The sequence below is a fragment of the Ursus arctos genome, unplaced genomic scaffold, assembly GCF_023065955.2.
Source record: "Ursus arctos isolate Adak ecotype North America unplaced genomic scaffold, UrsArc2.0 scaffold_29, whole genome shotgun sequence".
Classification (NCBI taxonomy): Eukaryota; Metazoa; Chordata; class Mammalia; order Carnivora; family Ursidae; genus Ursus; species Ursus arctos.
This window is the reverse complement of record NW_026622974.1, coordinates 32,229,654-32,237,460: the sequence shown is the minus strand read 5'-3', so window position 1 is coordinate 32,237,460 and position 7,807 is coordinate 32,229,654. Positions and strand designations below refer to the sequence as shown.

The 7,807-nt window shown below is 38.2% G+C and overlaps 1 non-coding gene across 1 annotated transcript; it reads right to left on the bottom strand.

Annotated features, from left to right (window-relative positions):
* Positions 1–434: 434 nt before the first annotated feature.
* Positions 435–541, bottom strand: LOC113261368 (U6 spliceosomal RNA). The gene has a single exon (XR_003318353.1). It is a non-coding gene; the product is annotated as a U6 spliceosomal RNA (small nuclear RNA).
* Positions 542–7,807: the final 7,266 nt, after the last annotated feature.

The following is a 7,807-nucleotide window of genomic DNA, read 5'->3' as shown; positions in this document are numbered from 1 at the left end:
CACAGAACTCGGTTCCTCATGGCACTGCTGAGCTGCTGAAGTCTGCCCTCCCTCTGGACTTTGCTACAAGAACGTGTAATTCCTCTTTATTGTTTTAAGCCAGTAGAGATACAAAAGAAGCTATGATAGCCTAAGAAAAAGAATACAGACTCCTCTTCCTCTGAGACCAGGGGGTGGAGATATAGAGAAATGATAGAGAAATGTGAAGTTTTTTTGGTGAACATCTGTTTGTGTGTTTTCTATGAGCTAGACAATACATTTAAGACTCTATGCTCTTGATGCCACATATCCTCACAAGAGTTTCATGAGAACCATCAACATCATTTTATTTTTATTTTATTTTGTTGTCATCAATAAGAAATTTACTTGTTTAAAAAAAATCCAAATGCTGGCATTGTCCAGAAAAATTTAACAGGTTTATTTATAATTGCTATAAAAATATGGAAGTCTCCATGAATTGGCATGTTATCCTTGCACAGGGGCCATGCTAATCTTCTCTGTATTGTTCCAGCTTCAGCATACGTGCTGCCAAAACAAGCACCACCATCATTTTATATGAACAAACCGAGGCTGTAAGAAATTAAGTGATTGAATGGGTCACTTGGCAGTACGTAGCAGAAGTCACAGTTGAGTAGCATGTGAGTCTAGGTAAAGAGGCTTCCAGATCCCCTAGCCCTAAGGCTGGGTTGCAGCAATTTTCCGAGGAAACCAGGGAACATGCACAGGCAGAGAGCATGTTGAGTGGGGTATAGCAGTGCCCGAGGGGTGCAGAAAAAAGCAAGAAGTCAGTTTGAGATAAATGAAAAAATTACCGAGGAAGAAAGCAGCTCTGGCAATATCAAATCTGTGTTTCACAGATTATCTTGAACAGCATTGCAAGGAAAACTTGTAAACTGCCCCTTGATGGTGGCTCAATCTATCTTCGTATCAAAAATATTGAACGGAGGAAGACTTGAGCGTCATCAAATTGAGTTAAACTTCCTCACCTTGTAGGTATGGAGGGAAGACAGAATGTTATAATAATAATGACGAGAGTCTCTGAAATTCACAGATGACCAATTCTCCCAGGAGCTTGGCTCCCCTATCCGTGATTTTTCTGGAAGCCACATTCAGAATAAATGAGCCAGACATCGATGGCATTTACAGGGATAAACAGAAGAGATCCAACCCATTACTCCATTTATAGACTCTAAGCTTGTCAGTGATACGTAAACACTAATTGATACTAGCTACGTCATTCTTTTACTACATTTTCTTCCTTTCAGGAAAACCCCCTCTTAGTTTTTGCTTCCACTTTTTGCCTTTGTATTCTTTTTACTGAGCCTGATGGTGGGAAATGCACTAAAACTCCAGTGTAGAAAATGCAGGGTTGAATCCTCCTCAGCCACTGACTATGCCTGTAGGAGGGTGCTTGTCCTGCTTATCTGAGCTGGGGTAAATGAGTGGGAGGGGGTGACCAATGAAATGCCATACCATAAAGTCCTCCGTGAAAAAGCAGATATGGGACACCTGAGACGGTAAGACGATTTCTAGTCCTTGCTCTCAGAGATGGTTTTCAGAGATGGGTAAAGATAGAGAAGGCTTGCTTATCAATAGGGGAAGGAAAAAAAATGGAATATAAACCCTAAGTATAGGTAATATATTGCTGGACAGATTTAAGATTTGAAATGAGTTTGATAAACTTGGATATAGAGTAAAACAAATGAGATATGGCTTATTAAGGATGAATAGAAAGGCTGGAAGCTGAATCAGAGATTGTTATAGTTGCAGAGATCTTGCTTTGGATTCAAAGCATTAATAGAATGAATTCAAATTGGAGAAGATGGGCTTTAATAGTTGCTGATGTAGAAATTCTCTGAAACAGTTCACGTTGGTACAAACTAGGGCTTTGCTGGAGAGACACTGAAGGAGCAAACAAGTCCATTGGATGCCGGCTGCCCGATCACACTTGGAACATGGCCGTACTCTGGATGACCCATCCTAAAAGGGATGCCAACAACTCAGGACCGGGAGGAGTCAGGAAATCACAAAGAAAGGTTGAAAAAACTAGGGAGGTTATACTGAAGAAAAGAGAATTGACGAAAAAGGGGGAGCAGTCTTTAAATAGCCAAGGAATGAATTATCTAGTGAGTTAACGTGTGGCTGAATTAAATGATCTCGGAGGCACTTCAGCTCCACGATTTAATGAGTTATGATCTTTCAAACTACATCTAGTTCATGCAGAGAAAACCACTACTAATCTGGTCTAAATAGCCTTTCGGTGTTTTCTGTGCATATTTACATATATTATTTATTCATATTCTACATATCTTTTCTTAATCAAATAAGGACTATTCTGTGTATGCTGATTATAATTGATTTTTTTCACTTAACATATAGGAAACACTTTTCTCTGTCATTTTGTGATCTGACTTTTAGAGATTATGCGGTGTTTATGTCCCTCAATCATGCAACCATGCCCCTATTTTTAGACCCTTGCATTATATTCAATTATTTAATAGTATAAGTGACCATGTAATAAACCTTCATACCTTCTCTTCAGCAAAACCAGACTCATCTTTAAGGAGAAATGGTTTCATGACTACATCAAACAAACCAAAAATCAAGCCAAATAAGAGAAAATAACTTACTCTTGACATTCTAAGAGCATCTAATTTTCCTTATAATTTTACTTTGCCTGGAAACATTTTGAAGCAGGAATTCTGGCTTTTAAATGTTCTATGCAGCAGGGAACACACTATTCATTTGATATGTTTTTTTCCCATTTATAAAATTGTCCCCTTCATGTTAAAATTGCCTCAGGATATAAGTACAAAATATAAAACATTTAATTAAAATATATAAAGCAGAACACTAGTATGGTAGCATAATCAATGTTAATGACAATATGAAAATATAATAGTCACTTTTGAAGACGGAGAAAACTCTAGGTTAGTTTTTAAAATATAGGATATGAAGTATTTCAAATTACAGTTCAACATAATAAGTTAGAGTACCACACATGACCACATTAGATACAAATTGCATTATTTTAAAATAATGCTGTTTACTTTCCCTATTTATTTCATTTCACAATTCTGAGATAAGTGCACTGGAAGCAAAACACTTGATTCAAGAGAGTTTTTGGCCTCGAGATCAAAAAGCAGATGTGGATAGGTATGGGCACATTTGAAAAGGTTTCCCTTTGCAAATAATGATTGTTTTTGTGAATTCAAGCCCTTTTATTTTTGTGCTATATGATTTAGTTAGAGAAGTGCTTGTGGAAAATATTTTATTTTCAAATAAAGCCCTTTACCACAGAACTCACTTTGTAGACATAAGCCCAAAGTTGGGTCCAATCTGTTTTTTCCAAAGATTTTTTTTTAAATTTTAAGATAGGCAACCCTTATAAAAATCTCTAAAGATGATTATGTGAGCTATGACTCAAGATCGCAAAAATCTCCAGGAATAAAACCTCTTCTCATTATCTGAGAAGGCTTCTTTGGCTAAGTTTTCACTGAAGGAAACAGGCTGGCAAGGAAAGGGATCTCAAGTAAAACAAAAAGCCACCTGAGAGAGCTTGAAAGGGAACCGTTCTAAGGCTTTGAAGCGGCTTCACCTAAATCACATCGTCACTTTCTGTGGGGTCATTTAATCTTTGTTAGAACCTGCATTGTTTGAAACTATGTGGCCCAGAATAAGTCTTCAACATGCTCTGCCTCTGGTGGAGAGGGGCAGTCACTATGTCACCATGGAAATCAGACTTTTAGTCCTTGTCCTCTGAGATGGCCTGTATTTGTTGTAATTTTCCAAGTGAGAAGCTATCCTTGCCAATAACATTCTCCAGGGACCTGGCATCATGAGATTGGCCCAGAGACTTCTGTGGAGTTTGTTAAGCTGAGGATGAAGACATGACACTGACCCTGTTCTCATTTTTTAGAGCCTAGTCACTAGGTTAGCCTGAATTGACGGTGGCTAAGAAGAGGGTGTTGGGGACATAGATTGCTTTGTAGCTTATAAGATTTTGGCAAAGAAAGAAGACACAGAAACGAGAGGGGGAATTTTTTAAAAAGGCAAAACTGTGTCACCTCAGTGTGTAGTAAAGACTTAACCTTACCCAAAGGGAGGTCAGGCTTTTACTCTTAGTCCCTCTGGGAGGTGATCTCTAAACCCTTGAAATGTCATCTCTGACATGAGTGTCTGAGAATTTTGGGCCACACCGACAGCCTATCAGTGTCATGTAGGGTGGGGACTTTGGGTCATGTGTCATCAAGGAGACCTCCAGAGGGGCTAGATATGGAGGTCAGCAATGTGGATGACCAATCAGATCTATGTAACTGAGCCCCAATAGAAATGCTGCACATCAAGCCTTAGGCGAGTTATCCTGATTGGCAATACTTTGTGCATATTGCTTCACATTTTTACTGGAAGAGTTAATGCTGTCCACACTCCACCGAGAGAGAACAATAAGAAGCTCTAAGTTTAGAACTCTCCTGGACTCTGCCTGGTGCATGTCTTCCCTTGGTTTAATCTGTCCTGGTGCATTGTAATAAACCTTAACAATGAGTATAATGACTATGATTTGGTGAGTTCTATGAGTCCTTTTAGCAAATTATTGAAATGGAGGGTGGTCAGTTATACACCCCAAACTTGCACTTTATATCAGAAGTGAGGGGTGCCTGGGTAGCGCAGTCGTTAAGCATCTGCCTTCGGCTCAGGGCGTGATCCCGGCATTCCGGGATCAAGCCCCACATCGGGCTCCTCTGCTGGGAGCCTGCTTCTTCCTCTCCCACTCCCCTGCTGTGTTCCCTCTCGCTGGCTGTCGCTCTGTCACATAAATAAATAAAATCTTAAAAAAAAAAAAAAAGAAGTGAGGGTGGTTTTGTGGACTGCTTTCTAACGTTGCCCTCAGCAGCAACCCAGCTTCCTCCATTCTTCCTCATAACGACCCATCTATGAGCTATGTCACCTCTTCCTCCTTATCTCCTCTTGGGCCCTCACCCCACGACTCTATAACCCAGCATGTCCAACACTATATAAGATTACCCCACCAAAAATTCCTCCTTAACCTTCCACTATCCCCTCCCTAGGAGAAGTCATCCATTCCAGCCTTGCTGCTCCCACACTGGCTTCTCCCATACATGAATATACTGTCCTTATTCAGGCTGTTTCACTTGCCTTGTTTCCTTCCCCTTATCTCATCCAAATCCTACCTGTGTAAACATTAAAGAGAGAGTAAGATCATTTCAATAGATGCAGAAAAAGCATTTGACAAAGTACAACATCCATTCATGATTAAAAAAAACAACCCTCCACAAAGTGGGTTTAGAGGAACATGCCTCAACATAATAAAGGCCATATATGAAAGACCCACAGTTAACATCATACTCAATGGGGAAAAAACTGAGAGCTTTTCCTCTAAGGTCAGGAACAAGGCAAGGATGTCCACTCTCACCACTTTCACTTAACATAGTACTGGAAGTCCTAGCCACCGCAATCAGACAACAACAACAACAAAAATAAAAGGCGCCCAAGTTGGTAAGGAAGAAATAATTTGCAGATCACATAATACTGTATATAGAAAACCCTAAAGACTCCACCAAAAAACTACTAGGACTGATAAATGAATTCAGTAAATTTGCAGAATACAAAATCAACATAAGGAATCTGTTGCATTTCTATATACTAATAATGAAGCAACAGAAAGAATTTTAATTTTAGTTTTTAGTTTTTTAGCAGAAAGAACTTTAAAAGAAATTCCATTTATAATTATGCCAGAAATAATAAAAAACCTAGGAATAAACTTAGCCAAAGAGGTGAAAGACGTGTACTATGAAAACTATAAAACACTGATGGAAGAAATTTAAGATGACACAAAGAAACGGAAAGACATTCCCTGCTCATGAATTTGAAGAAAAAATATTGTTCAAATGTCTGTACTATCTAAAGCAATCTACAGATTTACTACAATCCCTATTAAAATACTGACAGCATTTTTCACAGAACTCGAACAAACAATCCTAACATTTGTATGGAACCACAAAAGACCCCAAATAGCCAAAGCAATCTTCAAAAAAAAATTGGAAGTATTAAATTCCAGACTTCAAGTTATATTACAAAGTAGCAGAAATCAAAATAGTATGGTACTGGCGCAAAAATAGATGCATAGATTAATGCAACAGAATAGAAAACCCAGAAGTAAACCCACAATTGTATGGTCAATTAATCTTTGAAAAGGAGGCAAGACTATGCAATGGGAAAAAGACAGTTTCTTCAACAAATGGTGTTGGGAACACTGGACAGCTACATGTGAAAGAATGAAACTGGACCACATTCTTACACCACACAAAAACAAACTCAAAATGGATTAAGGCCTTAAATGTGAGACCTGAAACCATAAAACCCTAGAAAAGAACACAGGCAGTATTTCTTTGACATCACCTGTAACAGCATTTTTCTAGATATGTCTCCTGAGGCAAGGAGAGCAAAAGCAAAAATAAACTATTGGGACTACATCAAAATAAAAAAGCTTCTTCATAGTGAAGGAAATAATCAACAAAACTAAAAGACAACCTATGGAATGGGAGAAGATATTTGCAAATGACATCTCTGATAGGGGGCTCATATCCAAAATATATAAAGAACTTATACAACTCAATACCAAAGAACCAAATAATTCAATTGAAGAATGGGCAGAAGACATGAACAGACATTTCTCCAAAAACAAAACAAAACAAAACAAAAAAAAAAAACACCCAGATGGCCAACAGACACATGAAAACATGGTCAACATCATTCATCATCAGGGGAATACAAATCAAAATCATCATGAGATATCACTTCACACTTGTCAGGATGGCTAAAATAAAAAACACTAGAAACAACAAGTGTTGGTGAGGATGTGGAGGAAAAGGAACCTTCATGTACTGTTAGTGGGAATGCAAAGTGGTGCAGCCACTGAAGGAAACAGTAGGGAGGTGCCTCAAAAAGTTAAAAAGAAGTACCTGCCATCTAGTAATTGCATTACTGGGTATTTACCCAAAGAATACAAAAACACTAATTCAAAGGGATACGTGCACCCCAATAAACAAAGAGATACATGCACCCCAATGTTTATTGCAGCACTGTTTACAGCTGCCAAATTATGGAAGCAGCCCAAGTGTCCATTGATAGATGAATGGATAAAGATGTGGGGTGTGTGTATGAAATGTAATATTATTCAGCCATAAAAATACTTTTCATAAAAATACTATTCAGCCATAAAAAAGACTGACATCTTGCCAGTTGCAAGGACATGGATAGAGCTGGAGAGTATAATGCTAAGCCAAATAAGTCAGTCAGAGAAAGACAAATGCCTTATGTTGTCACTCATATGTGGAATTTAAGAAACAAAACAAATGAGCAAAGGTTAAAAGAAAAAGAGAGAGAGAGAGAGACAAACCAAGAAACAGATTCTTCACTATAGAGAACAAACTGATATTAGCAGAAGGGAGGTGGGGGGAGATGGGTGAAACAGGTGATGGGGATTAAAGAGTGCGCTTATCATGATGAGCACTGCGTGATGTACAGAATTGTTGATTCGCTACATTATACAACTGAAACTAATGTAACACTGCGTTAAACATACTGAAATTAAAAACTTAAAAATAATTTAAAAGAGAGAGGGAAAAACTTCAATGTCTTAGAAATTTTACTTGAAATAAATTCAAGATCAGTTATAAACTGGTAGGATCCAGGGAGAGATAATAGTCTATAGTGGAAGGTAATAGAATAGAAACACCACCAGGTATCACCAGAATCCAAGCCACAAAAGTGTTTTGTCTATTTT